General features: G+C 42.4%; 1 protein-coding gene and 1 pseudogene across 19 annotated transcripts in view; one reads left to right on the top strand and one right to left on the bottom strand.

The window, feature by feature from the left end:
• The window catches only part of PARD3 (par-3 family cell polarity regulator), a 629,984-nt gene that overhangs the window by 209,109 nt on the left and 402,524 nt on the right, over positions 1–18,351 (top strand). The gene's annotated exons all lie outside the window — the stretch shown is intronic.
• Positions 1,092–3,611, bottom strand: LOC309802595 (deoxyuridine 5'-triphosphate nucleotidohydrolase-like; annotated as a pseudogene). The gene has a single exon. The product of its transcript is annotated as a deoxyuridine 5'-triphosphate nucleotidohydrolase-like (transcript).

The raw sequence follows: 18,351 nt of genomic DNA, 5'->3' as shown, positions 1-18,351 counted from the left end.
AAAGGCTGTTGAGTTGTCATTGATTAACTTGGCATATTAAGTTTCTTTCAGTTTATATTAAAATTCTTTTTTTAACTATGGGGATTACTCTGCTTAGAAAGTAAAATCTTTAAATGATGAAGAATTTATGTTCTTCTTTTTAGATTACTTAAGAAGAAAGCTTGACTTTAAGCCATGTGCCAGGCACTCTAACTTTTCTTGTTGTTTAAAAAAGGCGAGCATTAAAAAGTTAGTACAAAGAAAGAACGTAAGCTACCTTTCGGAATTTTTCACATTCTTAGTTCACTGAAAGCATTTGTCAACACTTCATCACTAACATGGAGTATAAGTTAATGACGCACAAAGTTTAAAACCTCATATTCAGCTAGAAGACCTATTAATTTTGAAAGCAGTAAATAATAATTGGCATTTACTGAATTTTAAATAGGATCTACGTGTTGTATTTTTGGTTTGGAGTGCGTATAGCATTTTGTGTTACGCTGTGAAACTTGATGTTCCGAGAATGTAGTTACCTTTTAGCGTTTAACCTAAAGTCTCTTCCTGATTTTAATGTGGAATATTTCCTCCCTTTAATTGCTGACGTGTTTTTCAAATATTTACGCATGGTGTTTAAGGTGCTAATTGGCACCAGAATAGTTGATGGATGGTAAACTGTTGGAATCAACATTAACTTAAAGCACATCCATAGTAAATGTTTGTATTCTGGCCTGCTGGCATTTGTGCATTAAATGCATCCTAGCCTAGCAGTAAAATACATAAAACGGCAGTATGCAGTTTCAGATTTTATCTTTCCAGAGCCTCAGATGCCAGCCACTGGGTATGCTTTGGCAGAATTTGATGGAGTCTTTTGTAGAATTGTAAATGTTACAGTGAGGGTCTTATTTTTTTGAACAGAACAGTGCCTGTTTACGTGTTACAGCTCATTTGGTTCAGTGGGGGGTTTAAAAAAACCCACCTTTCTTCTAAAACCCAAATACGTGATTAACGTAATCTTTCACGTCTCACTCTTGCTTTTTGTTTCATGCTTGTATTTCTTCCCAAATGTTCTCCCATTGTCATTAGCGTGTTCCATAAAAACATGCATCCCGGCAGATCGAACGTGTTCCTCTGAGCCAGGCATCCTGCCCCCTCACCTGCTCATCTTCTCTTACCTCTCTGTAGTTTCCCTGAGAATTTGCTATTTATCCAATACACCATTTTTGCAATTATTCTACTGTTCAGAGACATTTAAACAAAGGCCTTTTCTCCTCTGAATGCAGAACCTGGCCGGGAACTCCAGTCCCCACACCGTTTTCCTGTATGGCCCCTGGGGATCCGCTCTGGGGACTTGGGTTCAGGGGACCGGAGAGGAGGCCTGGGGTTCCCTTGTCAACCGCATCTGTGCGGGTTCTGACCCAGGAACCCTGTCTGGCGACCACTGTGGCTTGTGGTGAGTTACTTCCCAGCTCCGAACCTGGCTGCTGAGAAGGACAGGAGGGTTGATTAGTGGTGATTTGCTGCCATTCTCCGAAGTCCTCGCTAGCACGTGGTGAAGTCTGATGACAGTACCTCCCAAGTGTCACTGTCTTGTTGGATTATGTCGCATCGTTTATGGAGCATCAAGTGTGTGAAGCGCTGCTTTATGTAAGGGTATGGTCACTTCAGTCAGCACTGACGTAACATTTCAGTAGGTTTTCCCGTTACATTCTAATAATGGTTATTTTGACACCTTAAAGGCTTTCTCAGTCCATTTACTGAAGTTCCCTTAAAGCTTTACATCAGTCGTATGCAAGAGTTAAAATGTCTTTTCTTGGCATAAAGTTTTAATTATTTTCAGTGGAACCAAAACCTCCTGAACCCCTTTCAGCATCATCTAAAACTTGAACTTTTTCTATTTCTGGGTAAAAAATCCATTCACAAATGAGCTGTGCAATTCCATCACCCTTTTTGACTTCAGACTTCGCCAAAATTAAACAGTAGAACACCAACATTTCCTCTGTAATCTTCATCTATGACACCAGCCCCTACATCTATGAAGTATTTTGCAGCCAAACCAGAATGTGGAGCTTCTCTCCCATAGCACCCAGAAGGAAGAGCTATCTGAATGTTGGTTTTCACAAGGGCTTTCTCCATAGGTGGTAGTATGTAATCATAGGTGCTGTACAGGTCATAGCCCACGGCACGTGCATACCCCTTGGTCCAGGTGGTGGTGTGCTCCGAGAGCCGGACAAGGTGGAGCTGCATGTCGCCCTCCCCCGCAGGCCGGGCCCACTTGCTGGGGGAGATGACTTGTGCCTCTTGAGAGAAGGGCATGGCAGGGCAGAACGTGAGCCCAAGAGGGAGTGGGGGGACAAGAAGAGAGCGAACAGGGTGAGACCAGCGCACTAAACTTCTGTTTTTTAACTTAGAGTTAAAAGAGCAAAGCAACATTTTCTCATATCTGAGTTGGAAGAAAATCCTAATTATCTCTAAATATGGAATGATTGTAAAATATGTAAGCCCCAAGTTGGGACACTTGTTTTTCTTAAGCCTCTGCGAACGTGATTCCCTTGAAATGTTTTATGTTGCACTGTAATATATATATATATATATATATATATATATATATTTTTTTTTTTTTTTTTTTAAGGGAAAGATTCAGTTTCTCTCTGGTTCAATACATAAAGATGGAGAGCATTCAGCAATGATGTTCATGTCACATGGTGGCGTGAAGGGACCATATCTTCCTGGATGTGCATCTGTGCATCCAGCCATAGCACTTCCATGTGCTCCAGCTTTTTGTTAAGGAATCAACAAATGAATCATGACTCATTTCACACAACTTGTGGGATTTCCTTTTAACTAAGTTGGCTTAGATGTGAGAAAGTCCAGCAAAGTTCTCGCCTTATTATTAGGTCATTGGCAATGCTGACTGAAAACGGGGTGATTCTCCCTGACGGGAGTGGACCTCTGTCTGGCGGATGGTACCCCTCCTCGAGCTGTCTGGACATGGTCATCCAGAAGAAGCAGAAGCGTGTGCTGGCTCAGATGTTTGTGCTGTCCAGTCTCTGACGCTAGGACCTTCTCACAGAGAGGTCAGAGAACCACAGCAGCTTCCCACATGGAGGGGATGAGTGGAAGAGCATGACCCATCCAAAGATAGATACACAATGAAGTTCACTTTTTGAGATAAAATTTGTAATTCTAGTGTTTCAATGAAATTTATTCCTGTTTGAGGATCGTGGGATATCTTTTAAAATAACAAAACCCTTCTAAGTCCAGCTCTAGCCAGCGCGTAAATTCAGTGTATTTTAGGAGATACTATAAATGTTCTGTTGCTAAAATGGCAGCCAACGTAATGAAAAAAAAGCAGAGCTGCATCAATGGGAAGCAGGGATTGGCTGGATTCCGACACAATTCTGAGAACCAACTTCAACAACAGTAACAAAACTTACACGTACTGGTCTTACTTTATATTGTGGATTCAAAACAGAAGAGATTCTGCCTCTACAAAGTGAAGGCAGGGGGCTATGTTTTATTTCTTTTCAACTTTATGAGGTACATCATAAAATCTTAAGACCTTCAGAAGAGAAAATTATTGAAAGTTACCTTTGTTGTCTTATTTAAATAAGGCTTTGTGGTCAAATGCTCCAAGTCAGAGGGAACCATCAGAGTTCTCTTGAGACAAATCCATAGCGCATCCCAACAGGGCTTCTAGTTCAGAGTTTCTTATGTGGGAATTGGCACTATTGCCAGCAGTTTCCAAGATACTGGATTTTAAAAGATATCACAATTAATGTATGGAAAAAACATATTGGCTTGAAGTTTCTATTGTTGGAAGATATTGGCTAAACATTAAAAAATGGAACTTTTGAGATGAGAGCTATCTGATGGTTGCAGTTCAGTTTTCCAGCTCCTGCCCATCCTCTTTATCGATGCTTGGGTAGTTTGGTTGGTTGGACTCAGCGGATGGAAGGTCCAATAATGGATATGCCTGGATCATTCTGTTCCCAATAATTGAGACCTGACTGTTTCCGATGACCTAACTTCTGAGAGTGATGAACTGGAAATAGGACTTGGGATGTGATAGAGACCAAAGAAAAACTTAGGAGGCAATCCTGTTCAAAGTATTTACAAAAATAAAGCCAATCAAAGGTGCCTCTTCTATGACTCTTTAGTTCTTGGTCTTCAAACCAAAGAGAAGAATGACACTTCCTGTTTGGAAGGCTGGAGCGTTGAGGAGGATTTTTCAGAAACCACTATGCTTAAGGTTAGATTTTAATGCTATTTGGGTAGTGAATTTCATGCTGTTTAAAACATTGGAGAAACTTCTGTAGGAAATGAGATTTAAAAATGAAAGGAAGAGAGGAAGAGATTGTTTTGACTTATAGAAAACTGTTTCCAGGGTTAATCGATGTTACTGCTTTCAAATAGGTTTTTAAAGAACAGGCTGGCTAACTGGTAGAACCTAAAACATCGGATGGGGAGACTTTGTGCTTGATCACTAGAGACTGAGCTGTCCCAGGACGCTGACCCCGTTGTGTAACTCTTGTCACCATCTCATTAGCTTTTGGAGCCCACCGAAGCACAGCCACATTTATCGAGTCTTGGGAAAGTTTTTGTTTAATGTAGGCTAACTTTTCAGTAGTTAATGGAAATGATGATCAAAGTTTGCTGGTTAATTAGCCATTTTAAGCATAGTCATTGCCTGAAATATGTTTTTCCTGTCCACACAGTGTATTTTTTCTCTCACCATTAAGCAGTATTTTAATTTGAGTTGCCACTTGAGCAACAGGTGTCAGGTTATGCAGTGGGAATAAGACAGCTCCCTGTAGTAAATCCATCCAATTGCAAACTCACCCGAGTGCTTCGCGTCCCCTCCCTAATCTTGATGAGCATTTCTAGGTAATATTAAGAGCTAAACATGTGAGTTCCTTACAGAGCTTAAAAGCTATGTGTCTCAGTGTAATAAAGCTCTAGGTGAATTCTTGGCCGTGATGCATACGTTTTATGTGTGCCGTGATTATCTCCAGTCATAATTATTTAATACACGTGGTATGTGTAACATTTATCTTCCAAAGGGAAAAATGATGTGGCATAATTCTAGCAGATTATTTATGTTGTTTCTGCTTAAAATGTTTGGTAAAAAATGCTGTGTATCTGTCTTTGAAACCCCTTCTGTTCTATTTTTAAATGGCTGTATGAAAATAAAGAAACTAAGCAGAGTAAGTAATCTTGTTTCTTCACATTTCCTCTTGTAAATTACTGTAAATTCCTAATGTTCATTGAATTGATCTGCGGATGGGAACTGGCTGACGGTGAGGGTGTCCCCCTAACTGTTTGATGAGCAGTTCAGTAATGTTACCCATTCTATAAATTTACGCAAAGATTTGAAAGTTTCATTTGCCGTTGTAGACTTGGAAAATTTGTGTGTGTTTTTTTTTTGCGGTACGCGAGCCTCTCACTGCCGTGGCCTCTCCCGTTGCGGAGCACAGGCTCCGGATGCGCAGGCTCAGCGGCCATGGATCACGGGCCCAGCCGCTCCGTGGCATGTGGGATCTTCCCAGACCAGGGCATGAATCCGTGTCCCCTGCATTGGCAGGCGGACTCTCAACCACTGCGCCACCAGGGAAGCCCCCAAATTTGTGTTCTTATTATCAAATATTGAATAACTAAATTTCAGAAAAATAACTTATGGAATAAGTTAAAAAATTTAAAAACATTTCTTCCTTTTGTGTGTTTGAAAACTAGACAGCAGGCTAGTAATTTCTTGCCTTTTCAGATAATTTCATTTGTGTTCCGGCAGTACTAAGTGTTTTATCTATCTGTTAGGGGTCCTTCTGCATGACGGTCTTAAATTCTAATGTGCTCATTCATTGTGTTGAACCAAAAGAATACATTAAATGTCTAAAACAATATGAAAGAAGAGGAACACCACTCGGTTAATACAGTGAAAATTAAAGCTATGTATTTATTCCCAGTGGAATCCTGAAACTTATTGATAAAATGAGTATTGGTAATTGCTCTGATCTGCAAAGTATTTATTTTTCTTCTTTGTACAAAAGTGTATTCATCTGGTATATTCAGCGTTTTAGTGAGTAATATAAAGTGTTAACTTCAAAATTTAAAACAATTTTTCATTATTACTTTACTATCAATATATGTTGAAAATTCAGTAGGTTCTAGAGGTATAGAACAAGTAATTTATAGTATTTTTTTCTAATTTCATTTTATCATAAATATATATTTTACATTAAAATGTGCTTATAGGGCTTCCCTGGTGGCGCAGTGGTTGAGAGTCCGCCTGCCGATGCAGGGGACATGGGTTCGTGCCCCGGTCCGGGAAGATCCCACATGCCGTGGAGCGGCTGGGCCTGTGAGCCATGGCTGCTGAGCCTGCGCGTCTGGAGCCTGTGCTCCGCCACGGGAGAAGCCACAGTGGTGAGAGGCCCGCGTACCGCAAAAAAAAAAAAAATGTGCTTATAGTGTAAGGCATTGAAAAACAAAGGAGTACAAAGTAGAAAATGTGTCTCCTGTAATTCTACAATATCAGATGTTTACTACAATATGTTAATCTTTTGGGGTGTGTCATTTGTTCTTTCCATGCCTGTGAATATATTTTTTAATAGCTATATTGGTTTAAAATACCTTGGATGTACAGTGATTTATTTAATGCATCTCTTGTGTATAGTTAAGGGTGTCGTTATGAATCTTTGATAGAACTGTTATCGGCGTTTTCCCTCTCAACCTCCACGTTGCTAGATTCTCACTGAGATCTTGTCCCCATGTTTCTCTCTGTTGACAAGTGCTTTCCAGCAGTGGTGGTGTTGGGCCCGTCCCATGAGTTTAAGGGGCCTCAGGCCACTTTGAAAGCTCTACTCCTGGAGTGCCTGTTACCTTCTGTCTCTCATCTCATCCCTTTAGATTGGGGCAGTTGAGATTTTGGTCAGAGATGAGCCAGTTGTGGAAACTTGGCCTTGACTCAGTAACAGGAGATCACATTGCGAAGATCACATTGCGAGATGGGCTGCACATAAGTTACTCGTTAAAAAAAAAAATTATGTATTTCAGCTGTGCCAGGTCTTAGTTGCCACATGTGGGATCTTTAGTTGTGGCATGCAGACTTCTTAGTTGTGGCATGCGAACTCTTAGTTGCAGCATGCATGCGGGAACTAGTTCCCCAACCAGGGGTTGAACCCAGGCCCCCTGCATTGGGAGCTCGAGTCTTACCCACTGGACCACCATGGAAGTCCCTAAGTTATTCTTTAGTCAAGCAATTAATAAAAATTTGAACTGATGCAAGAGGACTCCAGTGGTCGTCTGAAATTCACACCCTGCCTATTTTTTGAGGAGGGTAGTGTCAACACATGTGGGGCTTTCTATGTTTGATAGAAGACTGAAATTACATCCTGAGGGAAGCTGTCCATTTCCACAAAGCTTATGTGAGTTACTGAGTGGATGAACTTGTACTGTGAGAGCAGAAAGGGAGGGACACACTCCTTGCGTGCTGTGGGTAATAGTGGTTAACAGTAAACTTTGGCTTCACACAGCTTTGTAGAGTCTCGGTTTAGTGCTTAACATGACTGAGCCAGAGCTGCTCCAGTGTAATGAGAATACGAGTTCCTGCATCATGAAATCATCATAAGGGTTAAATGAGCTAAGTCGTGGATGTCGCTTAGCACAGGACGTCTTAACACTCTAGCTGGTCTTTGTTCTTGTCACCTGCAGTTTAGGGCAGCGCTTTGCCAACTTGACTTTGGATTAGAGTTGCCTGGAGGGTTTGGGTAAACAGATTTCTAGCCCCCAGCCCCAGAGTTTCTGATTCAGTAAGTCTGAGTGGGGCCTGAGTATTCGCATTTCTACTGAGTTCCCACGTGGTGATGATGCTCCTGGCCAGGGATCACACTTTGAGTACCTCTGGGTTAGGGCATTATAAGGGCAGGTATTATTTTGAACCAATAAATGATATAACTTTTTCTTTTTGGCCACCTGCATGGATAACATTTAAATCACTTCAAACTTATCATCTAGTCCCATTTTTTGTAAGTGGTCAAATCTGAATTGTTTTGGATTACTGTAGAAATTTAAAGCTGGAATTACATAGTTATTTTAGAGCTAGAATGATGTAGAATTTTGAGGATTTTGATAGCCTTTAAGATTATACATAATATATGAGTATGTAATATTATATGAGTATATAATATTGGCTTAATTTTAATGAAAGTGGTTTAAGAAAAGTCATTTTCCTTTGATACAGACTCTGTATATGTTTCTGATGGATCTAGTTCATTAAAACATGGGATTTTTTTCAGAATATAAAAATAGATGCAGAATTTAAAACAATATTAGACTGTGAGCTTAAATTTTTTTTTTTTTTTTGCTTCCTTGTGAAAAATCTGCAGGGACTAGGCTCCTTTTCACGGCATTATTTCTACCAGATGTTTAAAACAACTGGAATCGTCTTGAGTATTGTCATGAGTTGCCATTGATTGGCCATCATCTGTGAGAATGAAGCTTCACTCATGCAGTTTTCTTGATGAGTGCAAGACAGGGGCAGGCACTGAGTGTATGGTGTTGACACACTTAATTTAGTACTCCTTCTGAAAAGCTATTACACTGACTATTAATTGGCCTTCTGATAAAATTTCTGCTTAATGCAAATGATGAAAAAAATGCACCCTTGGATAGTAGCTGCTGCTTCTGAAGTAATTCTCATGCCCTGAGATCTCATTAGTGACAGCAAGCACATCCACTTTCCTTGTGAACGTAATTAGGTTTCTTTTAAATATAATGATGAAAATATATTAGACTGTGACTAAAAAATATTTTAAGCAAAATCCTTAACTTAGAACTTTACAGTTTGTTGTTGTTCTGTTGCTTGGTCTCTTTCTTAGCAGTTTGAAAAGCAAAGAGGAGCTTGTCTGAGTTCAGTCCTTCACCAGGCTGTGCTTTTCCATGGCAGTGCCTCTGTCTGCAGGCACAAAATTTAGCAGTTTCAAACCCAAAACACTCCAACTTGCATTGTGGTTTGAAAAGCACAAGCGGTGAATAGGAAGTAGGTTTCTGCTTGTGTTTTCCTGGCTTAATCTTGTCTCTCCTTTATTTTTCTCTTTCTGGTTCTCCCTTTCTCACCATCTTCTGTTTTAGGATTTTTTTAGTCAACTCTAGTAACTTACTCTGGTGGTTTCTGATGATGTGAGAGCTGTCTTATTGTTAAAGTTCTTGTGTGAAGAATTGTGAAGTTTAAACCAAAAAAAGCAAAACCTGAAACCAGTGGCTTCTTCACAACGTGTAGAGCATAGGAATTTATTACTTTCTGGTAAAGGGTTTACAAATTATGAGACTGTCCTGCCTTGCTCTATCTTTTTATTCATTTGTCACAAAATCCTTTATTCTCTTTCAGTTTCACAACTCTCTGCAGCGAGCATCCGTCATTTTTATTATAGGAAAAAAAATTGGAACCAAGTTTTAACTGTGTCCATTGAGAGGCTACGGTTACATTTACTTCTTTTTTTTTTTTTAATAAATTTATTTATTTATTTTTGGCTGTGTTGGGTCTTTGTTGTCGTGTGCGGGCTTCCTCTAGTTGCGGCGAGCAGGGGCTACTGTTCATTGTGGTACGCGGGCTTCTCATTGCGTGGCTTCTCTTGTTGCGGAGCATGGGCTCTAGGTGCACAGGCTTCAGTAGTTGTGGCTGGTGAGCTCAGTAGTAGTGGCTCGCAGGCTCTAGAGCACAGGCTCAGTAGTTGTGGCACATGGGTTTAGTTGCTCCGTGGCATGTGGGATCTTCCCAGACCAGGGCTCGAACCCGTGCCCCCTACATTGGCAGGCAGATTCTTAATCACTGTGACACCAGGGAAGCCCTACATATACTTCTTAAGTATTAGCAGATTCCGCTTACAGCGGTGCATACGTGGGCCCAGTAGGAGTGACCGTCAGATGGCGTGAACTACAAGGTCAGTTAGTGGTCTTGAAACTTGTGGCTGTCTCCAGTGGAGACATTTGGGGCTGGATTGTTCTTGGTTGCGTGGGACTGTCCTGAGCGTTGTAGGAGGTTTAGTGGTTTTCCCTGACCTGTACCAGCTAGTGTCAATAGCACCCTCCCCCAGTTGTGACAACCAGAAGTGTCTCCACACCTGTCAATGTCCCTGGGACAAACACTCTACAGGAAGAGGTGCATTTGACTTGGTGGCCCAGTGAACAAATATGTAAATCTGTAAACAGCCTTCCTACTTAAAATGTACATTGATATTTTCATTCTTTTCTGTTCCATTTCATTCATTTCATACCAATTTATTTAAATTTATTATTATTATTATTATATTTTGGCTGTGAGGCATGAGGGACCTTACATTTTTTGGGCGTTTTTTTCCTAACATCTTTATTAGAGTATAATTGCTTTACATTGTTGTGTCAGTTTCTGCTGTATAACAAAGTGAATCAGCTATACATAAACATATATCCCCATATCTCCTTCCTCTTGCGTCTCCCTCCCACCCTCCCTATCCCACCCCTCCAGGTGGTCACAAAACACTGAGCTGATCTCCTTGTGCTATGTGGCTGCTTCCCACTAGCTATCTGTTTTACGTTTTGGGTTTTTTTTTGCAGTACGCGGGCCTCTCACTGTTGTGGCCTCTCCTGTTGCGGAGCACAGGCTCCGGACGCGCAGGCCCAGTGGCCATGGCTCACGGGCCCAGCCGCTCCGCGGCATGTGGGATCCTCCCGGACCAGGGCACGAACCCATGTCCCCTACATCAGCAGGCAGACTCTCAACCACTGCACCACCAGGGAAGCCCTGTTTGTGTTTTTTACAGATTTTTTTCCTGTAATTGATATCTAGTCTCATAGCGTTGTGGTCGGAAAAGATACTTGATATGATTTCAATTTTCTTAAATTTACCAGGGCTTGATTTGTGACCCAAGATATGATGTATCCTGGAGAATTTTCCATGAGCACTTGAGAAGAAAGTGTATCCTGTTGTTTTTGGATGGAATGTCCTATAAATATCAACTAAGTCCATCTTGTTTAATGTATCATGTAAAGCTTGTGTTTCCTTATTTATTTTCATTTTGGTTGATCTGTCCATTGGTGAAAGTGGGGTGTTAAAGTCCCCCACTATGATTGTGTTACTGTCAATTTCCCCTTTTATGGCTGTTAGCATTTGCCTTATGTATTGAGGTGCTCCTGTGTTGGGTGCATAAATATATACAATTGTTATATCTTCTTCTTGGGTTGATTCCTTGATCATTAGGTAGTATCCTTTTTTGTCTCTTGTAATAGTCTTTGTTTTAAAGTCTATTTTGTTTCAGATGAGAATTGCTTATGCAGCTTTCTTTTGATTTCCGTTTGTGTGGAATATCTTTTTCCATCCCCTCACTTTCAGTCTATATGTGTCCCTAGGCCTGAAGTGGGTCTCTTGTAGACAGCATATATATGGGTCTTGTTTTTGTATCCATTCAGCCAGTCTATGTCTTTTGGTGGGAGCATTTAATCCATTTACATTTAAGGTAGTTATCGATATGTATGTTCCCGTTACCATTTTCTTAACTGTTTTGGGTTTATTATTGTAAGTCTTTTCCTTCTCTTGTGTTTCCTGCCTAGAGAGGTTCCTTTAGCATTTGTTGTAAAGCTGGTTTGGTGGAGCTGAATTCTCTTAGCTTTTGCTTGTCTGTAAAAGTTTTAATTTCTCTGTCGAATCTGAATGAGATCCTTGCTGGCTAGAGTAATCATGGTTGTAGGTTTTTCCCTTTCATCACTTTAAATATGTCCTGCCACTCCCTTCTGGCTTGCAGAGTTTCTGATGAAAGGTCAGCTGTTAACCTTATGGGGATTCCCTGGTATGTTATTTGTTATTTTCCCCTTGCTGCTTAATATTTTTTATTTGTATTTAATTTTTGATAGTTTGATTAATGTGTGTCTTGCCGTGTTTCTCCTTGGATTTATCCTGTATGGGACTCTCTGCGCTTCCCGGACTTGATTGACTCTTTCCTTTCCCATGTTAGGGAAGTTTTCAACTATAATCTCTTCAAATATTTTCTCAGTCCCTTTCTTTTTCTCTTCTTTTTCTGGGACCCCTATAATTCGAATGTTGATGCGTTTAATGTTGCCCCAGAGTTCTCTGAGACTGTCCTCCATTCTTTTCATTCTTTTTTCTTTATTCTGCTCTGTGGTAGTTACTTCCACTATTTTACCTTCCAGGTCACTTATCTGTTCTTCTGCCTCAGTTATTCTGCTATTGATTCCTTCTAGAGAATTTTTAATTTCACTTATTGTGTTGTTCATCGTTTGTTTGCTCTTTAGTTCTTCTAGGTCCTTGTTAAACGTTTCTTGTATTTTCTCCATTCTATTTCTAAGATTTTGGATTATCTTTACTATCATTACTCTGAGCTATTTTTCAGGTAGACTGCCTATTTCCTCTTCATTTGTTTGGTCTGGTGGGTTTTTACCTTGATCCTTAATCTGCAGTGTATTTCTCTGTCTTCTCATTTTGCTTAACTTACTGTGTTTGGGGTCTCCTTTTAGCAGGCTGCAGTTTCGTAGTTCCCGTTGTTTTTGGTGTCTGTCCACAGTGGGTAAGGTTGGTTCAGTGGATTGTGTAGGCTTCCTGGTGGAGTGGACTGGTTCCTGTGTTCTGGTGGGTGATGCTGGATCTTGTCTTTCTGGTGGGCAGGACCACGTCCGGTGGTGTGTTTTGGGGTGTCTGTGACCTTATTATGGTTTAGGCAACCTCTCTTCTAACGGATGGGGTTGTGTTCCTGTCTTGCTTGTTGCTTGTCATGGGGTGTCCAGCACTGGAGCTTGCTGGTCAGTGGGTAGACCTGGGTCTTAGTGTTGAGACAGAGACCTCTGGGAGAGCTCTCACCGATTGATATTATTTGGGGCTGGGAGGTCTCTGGTGGACCAATGTCCCTAACTCGGCTCTCCCACCTCAGAGGCTCAGGCCTGACACCAGGCCGGTGCACCAAGACCCTGTCAGTCACATGGCTCAGAAGAAAAGAGAGGGAGGGAGGGAGGGAGAGAGAGAGAGAGAGAGAGAGAGAGAGAGAGAAAAAGTTATTAAAATAAAAAATGAAAAAAGTATTAAAAATTAAAAAATAAAAATAAAAAACAAAAAAAAAAGAAAGAAAGAAGGAAGAAAGCAGCCAAACCAAAAAACAAATCCACCAATGATAATAAGCGCTAAGAACTATACTTAGAAAAAAGAAAAAAAGGAGAGACAGAACCCTAGGACAAATGGTAAAAGTAAAGCTATACAGACAAAATAACACAAAGAAGCATACACATACACACTTACAAAAAGAGAAAAAGGAAAAAAATATTTATCTATATATATTAAAAAAAAGGAAGAGAGCAACCAAATCAATAAACAATTCTACCAATGATAATAAACTCTAAATACTAAACTAAGGTAAACATAAAACCAGAAACAAATTAGATGCAGAAAGCAAATCTCAAGTCTACCGTTGCTCCCAAAGTCCACCACCTCAATATTGGGGTGATTCGTTGTCTATTCAGGTATTCCACAGATGCAGGGTACATCAAGTTGATTGTGGGGATTTAGTCTGCTGCTCCTGAGGCTGCTGGGAGAGATTTCCCTTTCTCTTCTTTGTTCGCACAGCTCCTGGGGTTCAGCTTTGGATTTGGCCCCGTCTCTGTGTTTAGGTCGCCTGAGGGCATCTCTTCTTCGCTCAGACAGGACGGGGTCACAGTAGCAGCTGATTCGGGGGCTCTGGCTCACTCATGCCGGGGGACGGGAGGTGTACAGGTGCGGGGCGAGCCTGCGGCTGCAGCGGCTGGCATGACGTTGCACCAGCCTGGGGCGCGCCCTGTGTTCTCCTGGGGAAGTTGTTCCTGGATCACGGGACCCTGACAGTGGCGGGCTGCACAGGCTCCCGGGAGGGGAGGTGTGGACAGTGACCTGTGCGTGCACACGGGCTTCTTGGTAGCGGCAGCAGCAGCCTTAGCGTCTCATGCCCGTCTCTGGAGTCCGCGCTGATAGCCGCGGCTCGCGCCCGTCTCTGGAGCTCCTTTAGTCGGGGCTCTGAATCCCCTCTCACTGTGCATCCCGAAACGATGGTCTCTTGCCTGTTCGGCAGCTCCAGACATTTTCCCGGACACCCTCCCGGCTAGCTGTGGTGCACTAGCCCCCTCAGGCTGTGTTCGTGCCGCCAACCCCAGTCCTCTCCCTGCGCTCCGACCGAAGCCCGACCCTCAGCTCCCAGCCCCGCCCGCCCTGGCGGGTGAGCAGACAAACCTCTCGGGCTGGTGAGTGCTGTTCGGCACCGATGCTCTGTGCGGGAATCTCTCCGCTTTGCCCTCCACACCCCTGTTGCTGTGCTCTCCTCCGCTATTCCGAAGCTTCCCCCCTCTGTCACCCGCAGTCTCCGCCCACGAAGGGGCTTCTTAGTGTGTGGAAACCTTTCCTCCTTCACAGCTCCCTCCCACTGGTGCAGGTCCCGTCCCTATTCTTTTGTCTCTGTTTATTCTTTTTTCTTTTCCCTACCCAGGTACCTGGGGAGTTTCTTGCCTTTTGGGAGGTCTGAGGTCTTCTGCCAGCATTCAGTAGGTGTTCTGTAGGAGTTGTTCCACATGTAGATGTATTTCTGATGTATCTGTGGGGAGGAGGGTGATCTCTATGTCTTACTCCTCTGCCATCTTGAAGGTCTGCAGCATGTGGGATCTTAGTTCTCTGACCAGGGATTGAACCAGCGCCCCCTGCATTGGAAGCAGGAGTCTTAACTGCTGGACCACCAGGGAGGTCCCTAAAAGTTATTGTAAGGATATTTTTCTGGATGGAGTGGGTCCCTATGGCACTTTGTATTCACTATTTGTGGGATAAAGATATATTGTGGGTTTTCTTAAAGTGCGGTGCACCAGGGCTAAAGAACATGCTTTGTCCTGGGCTTCCTGTAGCTGCTGTGTGCAGAGATGGTTCTGAAAAACAGCAGCAGGTGAGGCAGCTGACCTGCCCAGAGCCGCTCCTCCCTGTGATCCAACACCTGCCACGCAAGATGGATCGTCCTGTTACAGACCTGTGGCTTCCTCGGTTCAGGAGCCAGAGGTTATGCTGTCAGCAGGAGAGGGTGTGCCGTCTTGGGCTTCAGGGGGTTTGCACAAGATTCAAATTGGAGGTTGCCCGTGGGGCCAGACTTCATCTGTGGAGGATCTATAGAATAAGAGAACTTTGTTATTCCTTTAGGAACGTAGATTAGATCTTAGGGCGGAAGGCTTTTTGAGTCTCGTACTACAGATCGGGGAGGTTTAAATTTCCATTTCTGTGAAGGAAGCATTTAGAATGTTAGGTGTATATGCATTGGAAATCCTTCCCTCCTCTTTGCATTTGTGTTTCTCATACAGATACCATGTGTGAAATATCGGTTACACACAGTTATGTACAGGATGATGGTTCTCTTAGGCAACAAATAAGAAACCTTCTGAGTGCCTTATAAATAATGTATTAAGATTAGGAAGGAAGCATTAACTTTATCTCCTGAAAAATTGGCTCCTGCATTTTCTATATTATTGTAAATATGTCTTTATGGAATGTTTTGATTATTTAATTGTTTTGAATGGTGGTTATTTTTTTTTCTTTAAAATTTTACCTGTATCTCAAATTAAGGCTATGAGAGCTTGTGAAAAAGTTGCTATGGTGACTATATATTTAGGCTTCTATCTCCAACTTAGGAATGTATTTGTGCTCTAAAACCTCATTTTAAAATCAGTTATTTGGAACTCTTGTTTTCTTCATAGAAACAATATTGCAAGTAATAGTTAGATTTCAGACTCAAGCAAAACTGCTTACTTAAATCAGAAAGTAAAGGAAATTTCATATACTTCTATCTTTATAAATATAATAGAGTACTCAGTTTTTTTACCTCATGAATTCTTCTACTAGAAGAGGTTTAGCAAATGGTCTGTTTGGCACTTTTCCTTACCTTACGGGATTTGAAATAAAGTGTGTATTGGACCACAAGGTACTTTGGAGGATTCATTCATTCCTTCAGTAAATATTTACTGTGTGCCTACTATGTGCAAGGCACAGGTTGAGGCCCTGGGGCCTTAACATTGAATAAAATGGTTAATCCCTCCCTGATGCCTGCTGGCAGTTGGGAGCTGACCTCTAAGTAATGCCCTGGGAATGGGGTAGGAGGCCAGCAAGGAGGCTGCCTGCAGGGCTTATTCTCTGATTGCTAACAGAACCCTGGGAAAGGGGCCCTGGGGTTCCGGAAGTTTCTGCTCCATAGACCTGTTTCTCAAATTCCCCATCTACGCTGTCTGTTGTGCACTGGAGCCCGTTCTGAGCTCTACCATCGTGAGGTACTCATGGTTCATCTTTGTCTTCAGAGTGTCAAGAGAGCCTAAAGCACAGATGTGCCTGTAAATGTTCAGCAACCCACTGATTTGTAGAGCTTGTTGGTTTCTGTGGTGTGAATGCTCTACCGCGGCCCATTTCAAGAACCAGTGTGACGTTGTCAGTGAGTGTGGAGTTGGGAACACACCATTTACACCATTATGTAACATTTCCACCCTGTGGATGAGAGAGACATGCATATCCTCAGACCACAGAGTGCAGTGAAACGCAGTAGTGTAATTAGGAAGGGGTGAGTTTTTATTTATTTCTTACCTTTGATTTTAACTGAACTTATTTAATTGTAAGTTTGCATAAGTAAATTTTAATGATGACTTTGTTAACAGTGGGTTTGCAGAATTCCTGACACTTTAACCGTGAGTTCTCGAGAGCCAGCACACCACTGAGACCGCCACGATGCCTTGCCAGAAATCCCTATGGCCAGATGTTAGAGTCCAGATTTTTTCCCATTTTAGAAAGGCAGTAGGGAAGGTGATCAGAACATGTACCATCCCCTGCGATGCTGAAGGCAGAACTCTGTAGTCCAATCATTGACGGCTCTGCGGGGACACGTGCCTTCTCACCAACATGCGAGTAAATGCATATTATAAATAAGCTTGCCTCGGTCCAGATTCGATTTTGCCAGCAAATGTGCTTCTCAGAAACTTACGAAAACATGTTTGTTTCTGGAGCCATTTGATGTTGGAATTGTGGATAAGGCATTGTGAAGCTGTATTATTTGTTTGCAAATCAAGGATCGTTATTCCAGGTCTATGAGTACCTGTGCCTTTGCTTTCTCAGTTTGAAAGAGGGTGGAAACTCAGCAGCCCTCCTGCTGGGATCAGAGCTGCCCTGCAGGAGGGGCCGTGGCCCCGCCTCCCTCTTCCTCCTCTGCAGCCTCTGGCCGGGTGACTCCCTTTCGCCCTTGAAGACACTTTTCTGTGCTTCATTCTTTCTGCACAGCTTCTCGGCCCCGCCTCTCGCAGGGTTTCACCCCAGTCGATCTGCTGCTCTGTTCACCCTGGCACCTGTGTCCCGCCTGGCACTGATGGTACAGAGACCGCAGTATCTGGAGTCCAGCCCCTGAGCTCATCCTCCAGGAAGTGGAATGAAGCTGACAGCTACCTCCGAAGAGCAAATTGCCGGGGTGGAAGTGCGTTCCAGAGTGCTTGGAGTATTGGTGTTGTGTCTTTGCAAAGCTTCTTTTCTTTCAAGTCCTGTGACCGAGACAGCTTTCGTTAGATTCTCATCCGTCAGACCCATTTCTTTGCACACGTGTTGTGTCTTGTTTATCAGGGAGCGTATATCCCAGGGATGTCACCTGGTGGTAGCTTCCAGGAAGGCGGCCAGGTTAGGGCACAGCAGCCAGTCTTCCCGGAGCGCCCGTGCAAGCTGGCGCTCAGATTTCCTGACTCTCTTGTGGTTTTGAAGGCTCCCTGGGAATATTTGACGCCAGGAACTCTGGATCACTAATTTGAGGGGTTTTCCATTACTGTTATTTTATGAGGGGAAACTGATAAGTGAACTTACAGTTTCATCACATGTGGAAGTTTAATTCAGCCTTTCTTTCTTGGTGAAAGTATTGAATAAAGATCTTGTCTTTATACAGTCTTGTGCAACAGTCTGTTTTATTCATTTATGACACTTAGTGATGTCACAATTTGTGAATTGACTTTTTTTTCCCCCCTCCTAATTTACCACTTGCCTAAGTGTGTTTCACTGTCTGACAGGATTGAATCAGGCCAGTTTTAAGGTAGCAGCAGTTTATAAATAATGTGCTTCTTCCAAAGAAAAAGCAACAGCCTATTAATGGTTTGTTTACATCAAGTGTGTGTTTGTTTCTGGCAATTTTGATGTTAAGTGTCTAATTAGATTTGTTTTACAATAAGCACTAATTTGGCCAGTTTGGGAGTTTGTATTTTCCTTTCTTTTAGGCTAGTACGCAAGGTTCTACGAACTGTGTTTAAATGTCCCAGCAGTGGCCTTTTCTGCATTTGCTATCATGCCTGTGTAGACAGACTGTACGGTCTATGGGGTCTCTTTTG

This window comes from Mesoplodon mirus (genome assembly GCF_964341445.2).
Source record: "Mesoplodon mirus genome assembly, chromosome: 4".
Taxonomy (NCBI): domain Eukaryota; kingdom Metazoa; phylum Chordata; class Mammalia; order Artiodactyla; family Ziphiidae; genus Mesoplodon; species Mesoplodon mirus.
The sequence above is the reverse complement of the archived record's forward strand: the minus strand, read 5'-3'. Positions and strand labels throughout refer to the sequence as shown.